The 15,479-nt window shown below is 40.4% G+C and overlaps 1 protein-coding gene across 1 annotated transcript in view; it reads left to right on the plus strand.

Moving 5' to 3' along the window:
• The window catches only part of LOC122815095 (plexin-B2-like), a 368,973-nt gene that overhangs the window by 338,814 nt on the left and 14,680 nt on the right, over window positions 1-15,479 (plus strand). The window contains exon 3 of the mRNA XM_044087337.1: window positions 14,422-14,515. The gene's annotated coding sequence lies outside the window, so the exon portion shown is untranslated. The remainder of the gene's footprint in view (window positions 1-14,421; window positions 14,516-15,479) is intronic.

The following is a 15,479-nucleotide window of genomic DNA, read 5'->3' on the forward strand; positions in this document are numbered from 1 at the left end:
TCCCCATTGTGAAGGTAGTAGTTCCACACATGCCATTTAAGTGCATGTATCATGCTCTTTCCACCATCTAACAAGCCCCCCCTCCCCCAACTGCTTAAGTTCCTTTATAATACCTAGCATGTCTTCCAAAGTTTATGTAACCCTTGATTTCCACTTTGTGTTTTGTCACTGTTTTAGCTGCTAATATAGTTAGTTAGTAAGGCCTTTATATATCCTAACATTCTACCTCCCCAACTCCAGTGTAGCATCTCCTCTCATTACTAACTTCCATTTCTTCACCCAGCATCTGCCCCTGAATGGTGTGCAATGCTTTTTTAAACACTTTCAAAATTTGTGGACTCTAGCAAACTTGAAAACCGGCTCCCAGTTTCTCCCTCTCAGTCTTTCGGTGCAAGAATCTGGGACAAGAATCTGGGACAACACCAGAAGTCAGGAACAAATTTAAAATATTGCTCTTGCAAACTTAGAAAGTTTCTAGAATAACACGTTTTGCATTAGTGAAGGATATGAAGTCTGAAACTCTAGTCTGTCATTATTTATTGAGTGCAGTCCTCCATGATTTGCCAGACAACCACAGATTTTGAGGAGCCAACCAAAAATATGAGACAAAATTTGCGCTCAGTATCAGAGCTGTTTGGCTGGCCATGGACTGATCTACAACCATCTGGACATAGAAGCTCATTTTAAGTATACTTTTTTGCACTTGCATTGTTTCAGTGATAGTTAACAAAACTGTACTGCATTTATTTATTTGTTTCATTGAATATTAATTGAATGTTGTGGTCTCTCTCTGCAGTTCATTTCCTCATCCTCCCTCTCTAGTGTTGTAGTCCTTAATTTGGTGGCTTTGGAACTACCCGCCCCTGCTGTAAATTTGTGTTTGAACACTCCTCCTGGACCCATCTCATTTGCTCACTCAACTGAGTACAGTAATATCATTTGAGAAGGACATGCCCCTTTGCTTGTTTGATTTCAGACACTCCTACCAGTTCATTCTCATTGGCTCTATCTACTGTGTGGGGAGGGCAACCCTTGTTGTAGTCTCTTGCTCCGTTTCCCCCCTCTCCACTTAAAAAAACAATTATACTTAATTCAGCTGCTCTTACTGTAACTGTTTTCTACAACTTTATTACCTTAGTTTGCTGTTCTGTGTGCTCAAAGTGCTCTTATTCTGCATTTATTACTGCTTGTTAGTAGCCTGATTAAATTTATCTGCTGTGGTAGTGTTGTTGCCTCACAGCAACAGGTACTCCCGTTCGATTCTCGGCTGGAGTGTGGGGAGTGCCTTCTGTGTGGAGTCTGCATGTCCCCCCCCTGTGGTTGGGTGGGCGTTTGAAAGACATGCGTAAATGGGCATGCCTTCATTGAAGGTTGGATGTTGAGCTGGCACCTCGTTGTTCGTGAAAATCTACTTAGGTTCATAGGTTCATACTAGGTTATCTGTCCTGGGGCAATTATAAGCTAGCCCGATTTTGCTTGGCTCATGCTACCCATTGATTTGAGTATACTGTGCCCTTTTTAAGGTTTGGTTTGCTGTACCTCTGTCCATACCTCTCAACCTGGAAACATCAAAAATCTGGACAAGGGCCATGAAAAATAGGTACAAATCTGTACGCTGATTAACATCTAATTTGCATACATAATTATGTGACCCCACCCACTCCAATGGAATTGTGGGTTACCAACTTTCGAACACAAACTGAAGAACAGACAACCAAAATATGGCACCATGACCAAAGTCCCCCCGCAGCCATTCCAATGTCCCATTACCTGGCTATTTCGCCCCATTTACCATAAACACTAATGTGTGCATACTGCTTTACTTCTACAATGATTATTTGGATTTTATTTTTACATTTTGCAGCACATCAATGCACAAACACTAACAGACATCTGATAAACAAAGCAATACTGTCTCACAATAAAAATAGACTTGGCATTAAAATTTCTCTGCCCTTGAAACTCACATTAATTGAAACATCATTGAAACCTGCACCACATCCAAAGAAAATGCATCTGGCCAGTGGTGGATAAAGATTACCTTTGGGCTGTTTTCAAATCATTGGCCCTTGCACACCTTCCTGACTTTATTAAGTTATATTCCTTGTATAATACAGCACACTTGTTAGACAGAGCACATTTTAAATTTATTGTTTGAATGAACATTTTTCCAGTAGGCTGTACTGTTGGCAATGAAATAAAATGCATGAACCAATAATTACAAATCTGCCCAATTCAGAACATTCCCATCATAAAGTCTACTTCCACACCCAAACTATAAACAGAATGACAGCAGTGTAAGCCACAGGCATCTTGCACAGCGTCTCACACTTATTTTCAATTTCAGGATTTTTGGGGAGGCAAAGGTTAAAACCAAGGACACATTTTAAACATTGCTTGCATAATTTTGGAAAGTTGCTAAAAATAAAATGTTGTGTTACCACCATGCATGTTACTGGAAAGTCTTTAACCCGGAATACTATACACTACAGTCAGTGCAACATACCACTATGCTAAATCAGCAGGTTAAACAACAGGAAGGCAAACTTAATGGCTATCATTTAGTGAATTCAATTCTCACTTCTTATCATAGCTGTCAGCCTCTTAGCAGAAAAAAACCTGGACAAACAACAAAGCCAATAATGGGGGAATACAAATATTGTTGTCACCATAGCTCTCAACTCTTAGCAGAAAAAAAAATATGGGCAAAGCTGAGAAATGGTGGTGGCTACAGACTTTAGGCTCTTTTTACCCTGGACCAAAGGTACAGGATTTGAGCCTAAATACCTCTAGCCACCAGGTGTATTACATTTGGGGCATTTTCACACACACACACACACACACATTTTCATAAGAGATAATCACTGTACTCAACAATTACAGTCACTTTATTAATTGTGCACAATAAGGACATCTGCTTGTGTTAAAAATAGACACTATCTCAGCTAGCTTCACACAAATACAAACTACTTATGCAAAGGCAGAATAATTCTAATTGCATAATTTGAACAAAGGATAACAGTTTCAATCACCTTCAACTACAATCAGCCCCTTAATCCAGCAATTTAAGACAGATTTATTGACTATCTATACCTCAGATTTCAGCTGTAATAAAATAAAACTAGTAAGAACTGACCACAGTAATTTATTTTAAGCACTTGAACAACTTTGATTGTACATCTCAGACATTTGACTGCAATCAAATTCTAAGTACTTGTACAACTGTGACTGTACATCTCTGATATTTGACTGCAATCCAAATGACTAAATAAATGCATAAATAAGTGCCACACTGTCAGAATACAGTATGTAGTCCACTGCAACTTAGCATATGCACAGACTCACACACCTCAACCTTGTAGCTCAAAAATCAAAGAGAAAACCAAAAATATAATTGTGGATGAAAGACAAAATCAGGAAGAGCTATTGTCTTTAATCAGAAACTTGCTAAAATAACAGATTTTGCATTAGTGTGTTTTTTTCCTAAAGGCTACTAAGTCTGAAACTCAGGTGGCCATTACTTAGTAACTGCACTTCTCACTCACTTCATGAGGAACAGACCAGGCAAAAAAAAAAAAATTCAGAAACAATTTGCAAACTCAAGGACAAATGAAATAGTCTTCAACACCCTTCGCCCATACGCACAAATACAGACATACATACATATGTACATGTACACACACACACACACACACACACTTTTAAATAAATTAGTATACTTCAAAACTTGCTTAGAATAGCAGGCTTTATACTTGCATACCTTTTTTGAAGGCTATAAGTCTAAAACTCAAATGTCCATCATCATTATTATACAGCATTTGAAATCCTCACTGATTCGTCAGAAACATCACAAACTTTCTGAGAAACTAAGTACGTGAAAAGAAGAACTTATGCAAAATAAGGGAAAGCTAAAAGCATCAAAAGTCCCACATACATACACACACACACACACACCCTTTGTTCCTTTCCTTACCTAATAGTTCCCACTTCCCAGCAAAGTTGAAACAGCAGCAAAAAGCAAATGTCCCATTCTCTTGTTAGCAGAAGTCCCAGCAGCAGAGTCCCTCAGCAAAGCAAAGTCCCAGCAAAATGAGCAAAACGCAGTAATGCAGCACAGCAAAAGTCCCATTCTCTCTCTAGCAGCAAAGCAAACAAAATAAGAAGCAACGGAGAGTCCCTCTAGATGCAAAGCAAAGTCCCAAGAAAAACGAGCTGCAGCAGAAGATTTAAGACCGGCGTCGGCGTCTACCAATTCTTCTTTCAGCAGCAACAGTTTAATTCCGCCTGCTAGCCAGCCGGAAATGATGACGTGAGCTCCATGAGCTCAATTCCGACTGGCTGGTAGTGCTGACGGAGCTGACGTCATCGCGCACGTGATGACATCAGCTCCAACAGCGCAAATTTTAAAAAAATAAAAAAAAAAACTGCAAAGAAATCGGAAATGAAGGGGTACCACTCGGGAATCGTGGCACCCCTCCATTTGGACCCCAAAACTCGGTAAACACCGAGTAATTCGGGACAGTTGGGAGGTCTGCCTCTGTCTAATAGTGACACGGAAGTAATCCCCGGGACAAACCTACAATCCCCCATCCACTCATCAAGATTCTTCTTGAAGAGATTCAGTTAAACCTTCCAAAGCCAATAACTTCCACTCATAGGTTCATAGTCTAGTACTAGGCTAACTGCCCTTGTGAGCCATTTTAAGCCTAGCCAGTTATCCCCTGTGAGATTCAAACCCTGCACCTTCTGTTTGTAAGGCAAACACCTTAACCATTAGGACACCCTCCCAAACCCTACTGCCAATCATTAGCGGAACGGAGTTCCTCTGTGGCGACCCCTAACTGAGAAAAGCCGAAAAAACAAACAACATTCTAAGCATCTTAGTTTTGGTTTTAGCACTTGTGCTTCAGGCCGGTTGTTTTAAATTTAAGAAGATTTTTGTGGTCTACAGTCTTGTGGACAAACCCTTATCAAAACCCTCTCTCCATAAGTCTGCCAAGTATTCAAAACACTATGTCTGGACAATTATCACCAGTTTCTCCTGACAATCTGGTCGACATGGGCATACTGAGACAGTGTGAAACAAGCTCAAGTTGTTTTTTGAAATGTAATCTGAAGAAGTTGTTTTATTGAAGGTGACGAAAAGCGCTTCATTAAATTGTTGGATTGTTTCAGTGTTTGAGCTTGTTTCACGGAGCTTTTTTGTTTTGAGTTTCGTTTTTTACTAGTTTGTTTTATACTGAGACTGTAGCAACTGCCTCATGTTCACGGACAGCCTTCTTCTCCTAGCACATAATTCTTCTTGCGAGAAATGCATGTACATCAGTAACCTGGAGTCCATGCTCTTCTTGTGCCACAGTCAGCACTCCTGACAAAGAGGAGACTGCCATCACAAACACTACACCACCCCCATCACATAGCCAAGCACAACACACACACACACACACACACACACACACACACACCTATGCAGGGGTCCTCAGTAAAAACTTAAATAAACAGAGACCCCCCCCCGCTCACAAATGTTCCACCACAACAGCAAACACATCACACACAGTAGACAACTCACCAGTGTCTCTCAAACGCAGCCCATAAGGTATAACAATAAACCAAACATACTAGTCATTGGTGACTCAATAGTGAGACACACTAATGTTCTCCTCAACAGGCTTGACAGGAAAAAGGTCAAGGTCAGTTGTCTGTCAGGTACCAGCATCCCCCACATGACGCACACATTTAAATCTGTCCACGATAGGTACAAGTATGACTTTGTCATGGTCCATGTTGGTGTGAATGATTTCAGACGTACCTGGCTGGATTATGTGAAGAGGACATGACTGACCTCACAGGTATGACCCTGTCCCTAAGCAGCGTCCTACATTCACCAAGATGACAGCACAGTACCAACAAAAAATAATTGACTTAGTTTCTGGTGTCTTTCCAAAGAGCTCCAGTATCTTTCTGCCTGGGATAACATGGTTGACAGACCTCGACGCTTTGCCAGAGATAGCCTCCACCTGTCACCCCTGGGGGTTCCAGATCCTGGGCAAGGCTTTTGCCTCTCCCAGTGTGCCTTTTTTAGGCTGTGTTCCAAAGACAAGTCTTCCAGTATAAAAGATCTGTTGAAAAGCAAATTGAAGGTCATACTAGGAGCCTTAATTTGAACATGCAGTCAGTGGATGGTCTCCTCACACTAGAAGATGCTGATGTCTGTGCGGCCACAGAAACTTGGTTCAGGGCTGTGAAGAGCACCCCTGCCTTACCAGGCTATACCTCATTTCACACTTTCTGACCCCAAAATGAGGTTAGAAAGACTAAGGATGTTGGAGTCTATCTTCATTAAGGATAGGCACACTTCCAGAGTGATTTACCAGCATGACACACTGGAATTACTCCAGGTACAAGTGACAGTTGGCAAGAAACCTGTCCAAGTTATAGCCAGCTATAGACACTCCCCCCCCCCCACATGACTCGGGACACCCACCCCTCCTACCTGGACTTACTTGACTCCATCGAGGTACCTCCTAACACCCTGATCCTTGGTGACTTCAACTATCCCACCATAGAGTGTGAACTATTCATGCCCTAATGCACCCACCCAACAATTCCTTGACTTCTTCAGTTGTAATGCACTAGACCAGCTTGTCTTATCCCACACAAGGGGAGGTAACATTCTGGACTTGGTTTTCACCAGTACAGACAATTGCTGCACCGCTCCCACAGCATGTTCTTTCCTGGTGAGATCAGCTCATCAGTCTGTCTCATTCAAAGTTTCTGTCCCACCCAACCCCCTCCCTAGGCATAACCAGTCTAAAATGCTTCTCAAAAGCTACATCCTAAGGGAGGCCAATAGTAGCTTCACCCCCCCCCCTTCCAGAGCATGCAGACAACTATGCTGAACTGTACAGCAATGCAGTGTACAAGCACCTGTACAACTGCATGGACTGAGTCATACCCAACAGAACCAAAACCTGCTCCTCAAGGAAACACAAACTCATCTGGTGGACATCCTCTGTCAACAGGCTTTAAAACAAAAGGAAGAAACTGTTGTCCAAGGGTAAAAAGGAACAAATTCCAAATTGGATGAACTCCCTCCTCAGCCTCAACAAGCAAATTAGATCACTAGTGAAAACCTCCAAAGCCAATTATGAATTTGAAATAAGCCTCCAAAACAAAAGGAAACCACAAAGCCTTCTTCAGTTACGTCAGGAACCTCCTTGGCAAAACCCAGGTTTGTTCCTAATTAGTACTTAACACTTATCCTCCTGTTGACTTGCCCAACCTGCTAGCTGATAGGTTCAGTGCAAACTTCAACCCCTATCCCCGCAAAGGCCCATTTCACATCTCCGATACTTGTCCTACACCTCACATCTCCATAGATCATATTAAAGGCCCTGTCCAAGGCAAAGAACACAGCTTCCATGGAACCTGAGATTATCCCAGGCTATATTCTGCACCATCTCCAGCAGGAACTAGCTCTGCCATTGAGCACCCTATTCAACCACAGCCTAGGTACAGGCTGCATTCCAGCAGACTGGAGAACTGCTATTGTCATCCCCTTGCACAAAGGTAGTGCCACTACTGACCTGGGAAACTATTGGCCAATTTGCTTGACAACTCTGATCTGTAAAGCCATAGAGCGTGTTATTATGGATCTCATAAACAAGGATGATAGGCAATCTCCAAGCACTTGACCCCACCCAATTTGGAGTCATCAGGGGCTGGTCTTGCCTATTGAACCTGATTGACTTCTTTGAGACTGTCACCAAGGCCATGGATGAGTGGAAGTCAGTACATGCAGCTTGCCTTGACTTGGCCAAGGTCTTTGACATGATCCCCCACTCAGGCATCATTGAAAAGCTAACAGAACTTGGTATAAATCACTGTTCCGTCAGGTGGGTGGCAAGCTGGCTGATTGATAGGACCCACAACGTCAAAATAGGTGCCACCATCTCTGACAGCATACCTGTCACTAGTGGTGTTCCCCTGTGATCTGTCCTGGGACCCCTGCTGTTTGGTATCTACTTCTCAGAGATACAGGCAAAAGCAAAGGGCCTGCAGCTGACCAAGTTTGTGGATGACTGTAAGTTGGGTGCTGTCATTGACTCCCCAAATTATGTTAACATACTGCAGTTGCATCTCACAGCTTCAAATAACTGGTGCCAAAGTCATGGTCTTAAGCTAAATGCAAAAAAATGTACTATACCATTAGGAAAAAAACACCTACTGATTACCACATCAATGACAACCCCCTAAGCGCACGATCTGTGGTGAGACACCTGGGTACTCAGGTTGACAACAGTCTCACATTCAGCCATCATGTGGTGGCAGCAGTCAGAAAAGCCTTTTACTTGGTTCATCTGACAGGTAAAGGGACTGCATCTAGAAAAAAAAGGTTATTACCTCTCTCTACCTCTCCCTCATTTGGCTTATGAGTATAATGCTCGTTTGATATATGTACTTTTCTAAATACCTGCAGTAACTGGAAGGCCACAGAGATACCTCACAAAGAGAAACCATGGCCTCCAACACCTGTCCTATGCAGACAGACTTAAATCACTGTCACTCTTCTCGGTATCATACAGATCACTCAGAGGTGATCTGTGCCTTGCCTACAAGGCAATATCGGACCCTGCCCTACTAGAGGTGCTCCATATCCAAAAGTCTAACTCCAGATGCATTACTCAGATGCATTACTCACTCGACAGGCATAAATCTAATATGTGACATCAATGAAACCTGCAGAAGACAGGTTCGTCTCCCAGAGGCTGCCCATGTCTGGAATAGACTTCCCATATACGTCAAACCGAGTACCTCGCTGACCCTCTTCAAACGCAAGCTTGATGAGTGGATGGGAAGCCACAAATTTGTCCCAGGGAGTTCCACCTTTGTCCCTCACTGACAGGGGTGACAAGTGCTGACTGAGGTTTCTTTTTGGGGATAAACTCTTGGCTAGGCTTGTAAGGGCCCCAAGGCCATTAGCCTAGTAACATCCTATGATCCTAAATCTGGACAGTTGAGAGGCATGCTGTCCACATACTTCCCAAAAGTTATTCTGAATGTTAGAAAAATGTGTAATAGCAATATGCATGCTTAGTGCATTAAAGGCTTAAAAAGGGCTAATACATTTATTCTGTTCATGTTGTATGAATCTGCACAGCTACTAGAGACATTTAATTCTGTTTATGCCATGTGAAAATGTACAGCTGTAAGAAGCCTTGATAAAGAAAACAATAGATGTTTGAAAACTTAATCGTAGTCAGCATTACTTGTGCTAAAGCTAGAAATGTACCTTGAATATAGACAAAATGTAACATATATTAGAACTGTACAATGGAAGAGTTGAGTAATCAAAGGGGGCTAACATAAACCCAAGGTCAGGATGGTTTTCAGGTTGTTTTTCTCAAATGTTTTTGCAAGACAGCAATAATCTAACTGTGTGTCAGCAGTAAGTCTAAGTAACATTTTCTGTGTAACATACAGAAAGCTATGTCCGGCTACATCAGCAGTGATTTAGTAACATTTTCTGTGTGGCTTCTAGAGAACTGTATAAGAATAACATATTGATCACCAGAAAATTAGACAAATCTTGTGCCTACATGCTTTGTCTCCTTGATGCAAGTAATAAAGGATGCCTTGCTTGAACCTAACGTGCATTGGTTTTTGAAGTTTTTCTTTTACACTGAACATGAGGAAAGATCGTATGCCAACTAGTTGGAGTAGAAGTAGTATTTGTTTAAGCATTTCCTTCAACTGTCTTGTTTTAATTTATACTTAAAAGTCCTATTCCTGTTCACTTCTCCCCATTTAATCCTTTGTAATTTGTGCACTCAAGTCTTTTATCCCAATTCTGCCTGAGTTTCTCTTTTTTATAATTACTTATAATTCTATCCACCCTAGTAATTATGCCCTCTCTTATAGCTACATTTGTTCTTGGTTCTGTTAAACATTCCCCTGGGGTCACCACTCACCCACACTGCATGCACACGTACAGATTTGGCTCAGCATTTACAACTTAAACCCCCTGGCTTGGCAACAGCTGCTACTTTTTGATTTGTTGAATGACTCGTAGCAATTATACCTTTTAATTATTCTTATCTGTTTACTACCTTTCCTTGAAATGTGCAGCTTTGCGCTGATATTTTAGTCCTCACTGCCATCAGTCTGTCCTTTGTGATTATTTTTTCAGGTGCCATTGAAGGCTCACTTGACACCCCCTCACACCCAGTTTTGGTTTAATTGACAAAAAGACTGACCCAGTTACCAAGGCATGTAAGCATGATGCATAGAACTGTGTTTAACTCGTCCATCCCCTGTAACGAGTGCTGGAGGAGTATCAGTGGTTAGTGGTTTCTTGCTGAACATCCCTTTCCTAATCACTCATCTTTGTTTCCCACCTGTCACTTAGGTTTTGGTCTACCTTACCTGTGTATCGCACCTCCTTGCATCTCATTTTCAGTCCCCCCCCCCCCCACCATTTATATTCTTTGTTTCCAACCCATCAGTCAGATGAAGGCATTTATCAGTGTTCCTCAGTAGTATATCATTTCAAGGTAGAGGTTTGAATCCAGTTCAGTGCACTCAAAATGGTGGTTTCTCTGTTGACATATTTGTTAGATATACTTTATCAGCATGTATATAATAGCTTCCCCAATAACTAGAAGGTAGCAGCTGTCTGTCTGTAGTCTTAAGAAAGGTCTTAGAAAAGCTATTGACTACTTAGTTTAATGACTGACTGATTCTAAACACGGATTCAGGAAAGGGAGGGAAAGTTTAAAGATAGCATTTTAACTTCTTACTGGCACATTTTAAGAGCATCAGCCAGGACCACTTGAGACTATTTTGTCTGAGTGATGACATTTTAACAAGTGCCAATTAAATTCAACAAAACTACAATTAACCATTGAATTTTCTAATATTTTGGTTGTAAGCAGTAATTTGGTTTTAGTGTTTTACATTTTTTTTGTTAGAATTGCTTTTATTGTTTTGTTTTGTGACTAAAGGACAGTTAGTGAAGTGGGATGGCATGTTTATGGTGCTGTTTGTTCTTTCTCTGTGGTTGTGTCTATGATGCACTATCAAGTAAAGCAGTTCTTAATTCTGAAACCCATGAACTATCTGTTACTTTATGCTGATTTGATTTGGTGCTGTTAGACGGATCATGTTGAACTGATAAAGTCTAGCACTGACAGACCTCGTCACTCAGGTTAAAGACTGGCACTCGTTGATAAATTACAAAACTGAGTAATGTATTTCATGGCATGTAACATCTCGTCTCAGACTCAAGTCTTGTCAGCTGACAAAGTCCACCATTACCTTGATGAGTCCTGACATCGGATAGATCCCTCTCTTCCCTATCAAATGCACATCCCTGAATGAAAAACAAACCTGACAGCTAGATGTTTCTTTAAAATATACAAATTCGTTATCATAGAAGCACATCAGACTGTTGCCAGGAGTTTTAATTGTTGTGCATCTTCGACTACTAACATGGACTCTTACTTCTCTGTACTGCCCTTGTGCCTGATGTTAAAACACTGTGGCAACCGCACTGCTCGACTCATCCCATTAAAAAAAGAAACTAATACTGGGAGCATGGATGTTAGAAATGGCCACTTTTAGTAAAAGTGACAGAGTACCTAAGGTATCGGGCACTTATTTTTTAAACTGTTTCTACTCCCTTCCTTCTTGTAAGTTTACCAATTTTACTTTTCACATATCCTTTTATTAACCATCCCCCCATCTTCCTCTTTCTTGAGTTCCATGTTTCTGGGTTTTCTGCTTCCCTGTATTTTGTTTCTTTTATCTGACCATGGATGTTTATAGTTATGCTTAGGTTTAATATAGTTTGTAATTAACTGCCTTTGTGATTAAAGTCTGTATAGAAATAGTTGCCGTTGTATGCTACATATGTATTTTATTTCTCATCTGCATTATTTTTTTTATTTTATCTTCACATTTTTCACTAATTTGTAAGACCATGCAGAGTTTTTAGCATTCAGCTTGAGTAGTGTTTTTTTCTTTTCTTTATTAAATTCTTTTTCTTGAGTTTCTCAGTAATGATTAACTTTTAATTTGGATGTTACATTTTCTTGAGCTATGATCTGTGGACTTTAATTGCAAGTGGGCTCTGTCCTTTTAGCTCTTCCAGTTAGCAGATAAGTGACTACATAGCAGTGTCTGTCTTCAATGATATCTTGAATGCCCTGCTAATCCTGGTTAATTAAATCCTAGATGTACAGCACGAGGCAGGGCATGTAATTGGTCGACCCTTGAAACAGGAGGTTGGTTACCTGTCAAGGTAAGGATTATCCGTCTGCCATTCTGTGTAATGATCAGTTTGGTTGTGCCAGGGCTGGTCTTGTCATGAAGTAAGCTCAACAGGGGAAAACTTGAGAGCTGTTATAGAGTCCTGGTAGGATGAGAAGATGGGTCAGTATGAGGAGAACAGAGGATAAGCTGAGGAGTAACATGATTAATTAAAGGGTCTGTAGGTCACAGTTTGCAGGTAGTGAGGAATTATGGATCAAGAAGGAAAACGAAGCTGCAGAGCAAAAGGATATTTAGTGGTCATTGAGTCTGAAACCTGATAGAGGATAGGTAGGAAATAAGCATTTTTTATGAAGGAACAGAGTTAAGTTGTCCTAGTGTCTTCTCTGGAATGTAAGGCATAGACGGGTATAAAAGGCTGGAGTAAGACAATGTAGGTAAAATAGGAAGAAGTGAGGGTTTATTTGGGTAAAGTGGAAGATACAATGTAGGGTAGAAAGGTGCTGTTAGGGAGGGTGTGAGTTTGCATGGATAGACACATACCTTCCAACTATGTATTCAGAACACGCTGAAAGGCCATCTCCACCATAGACCAGCATGGTTTGAACTTGTATGAGAATTCTCTTGCTTGGAAATTCACAGCCTCATTAGAAGTTTTAAACTTACTACTTCTGTCACATTTACTCCTCAGTTTAATGATAATGCAAAGATTAGTGATTTCCATTAATAAAAAAATACTGTATTTTTTAATCCTAATTCATGAAGTTTGGTATGTGTATGTTTTATTATTTATGGTAACTTCCATGTGTAATTCTACGTTTTATGGCCAAAATTTGATTTAGCTCTTATCTATTCATAGTTTTTTGATATATCATTAAATATGCTTATTTTTAAATCTGGACTGTCCTTTGTTTAGTAGCTGACAGCTGTGGCTAGTGATCATTAAAGCAGGCCTAACTCTTCTTCCTGGAGCTTTCCTCCACAGGACTTACCTGAAAATGGGCACTACTGAATTGTACATACTCCTGATCAACAAGTGTAACATTAATGCATTCATAAATAAATCTAAAATAACCTACATTTAGTAAATGGGTAAGAGATTTCTACATAATTTGTTTATGAACTTTGGTATTGACTTTTCTGTCTTCCCCATTCTATATTTTAATATCCCTGAGTTTAACTTTTCATGGTGGTAGTCCTTACAAAAACTGCTATACATGTATGACAGCAGTTCAGGAGGTTGCTAGGCTAGTGGCCCTAGATTTTTTTTAAGCCTAGCCATTCCTATCCCAATTTTCCGATTTATCAATGCCAACAAGCTAGAATGGCTTTGAAACATATGCCTGTGCCTTAGGACGTCTACAAACTATCCCTGTCCACAAGGGCCACAGGTGACAAGCCAGGAGTGAATTTGTGATTTCCCATCCATTGGTCCAGATCAAAGCTCTCAACCTCTTAGTACAAGAAATCTGTATAAAACCTAAATAGTGGAGGGACAAAGGTCCCAAAATAGGGGAAGACTTAAATATTGCACTTATAAACTTCGAAAGTTGCTGGAATAACAAGTTTTTAGTTAGCATGCATTTTCTGAAGGATATGAAGTCCGAAACTCAAATGTATGTAATTATTTGGTGACTTAAACCCTCAATGATTTTGTGAGAAACAGATTAAAAATATGAGGCAAAAATCTGGGCAGATTAGAGGTATGCCCGCTAGATTTCTTCCAACTGATATTCAGTGCCAGTGATGAGACCAAGGCATCCCAATGTAGCATCATATTGCTGCCATTTTTTTTTTAATTTTAGAGCCCAACATCTCGTTGAACGTGTAACCAGAAGAGGTGAGAGCAGTGAATGCTAAAACATGCCATGGTTAGTCTTCTGGGAGGGTCCTAGAAGTTAATAGTCGTACATGTTAACGGATCCAGAAAGATGGTGCTCTTAGAATGATGACTTCCGAGGCTGCTGCTGTCTGTTTTTCTTTGTGTCTTTTGTGCATTTGTACTTCACATTGTTGCTGTAAGAATTTTGTTTACTTGGATGCAACCTAAGATGGCTGTTTATGCTGAAGCTTGTATTGTGTTGACATCAAATGTACTTTAACTGTGAGCAGAATGCATTACTTATCAAGTGTTTAATGTCCTCATTTCAGGGAGCAGCAGCAATTAGAAAGTGAAGTATTAACCATACCACCTTTTCTGGGAGTGAAGTATTAACAACCTTTTCTGGGAGACTAAATTAGCTCAGTAAGTATCAATTTTTTTAAAAGGATGTGAGACAATTATGACAGAATGAAGACTCAGTCAGCAGTACTTCTGTTAATCTGTTAAATAACTTGCATTCTACATGGCATTTTGTACTGCTGTGAAATTTAAATTTTATTTTGTTTTGCAGGACAGCAATCCAAATTTCATTAGTAACTACTGTCACTTGCATTGTACCATCTTTGCACCATGTTGTGTAGTCCTCTGTTCGTGTGTGGTATTTGTGTATAGACTCTCCACGTAGTTAACCACTTTTGGCTCAGTTGTGTGAGTATTAGTGATGGACAGACGCACTTTAAATTGTACAAAGAATTTATGGACCTGCATTGAGCCATGTGGAAACTGTTTATTGCTTATCCATGCTGGTCAGAGTTTGGATGCAAAAGTATAAACCACAAGTGTATAGATGGTGCATGTTGTTTCTGTCCCTCAGAGTAAGACAGTGTTGTGTGTGTGTGTGTGTAACATTTTAGTATATTTTTAAGGTGTTCACTTGCGTATCGAAGGCCATGGCTGAACAGTTACAGGAAGGGCTGTTTAGTAGCCATTCAAGAGCTACAGTAGTGCAGAATGGATATGAGGAGTATGTCCACAAAACAGCTGACCCTCAGATTGTCACTCGAGAGTCAGGCTACAGCAGCAGCTGCAAAAAAATTTTTTTTTTTTAGTAAGTTGGAATGTGGCGCACGTCTTTGTGAACTTAGTGTTTATAAACTGCAGAGAATTGGCTTCTGATTTTTTTTTTTTTTTTTTTTTTTTTTACACAATAAGTGCAAATGTAATTTGTCTCTGGTATACTCGTGGAGGACATAAAGTACCCAGTTTAGCAACATTTCTGTTACTGTTGTTATTTTTATTGCATTTTAAGCGTAAACAGAGTAGGCTTCAAAACGACAGAGCCTTCAGGAAAAGGCATCACCAACAGAGATCTAGGCAGTGGACTTCT

Source organism: Protopterus annectens, chromosome 11.part0 (genome assembly GCF_019279795.1).
Source record: "Protopterus annectens isolate FY-2018-M chromosome 11.part0, PAN1.0, whole genome shotgun sequence".
NCBI lineage: Eukaryota > Metazoa > Chordata > Ceratodontiformes > Protopteridae > Protopterus > Protopterus annectens.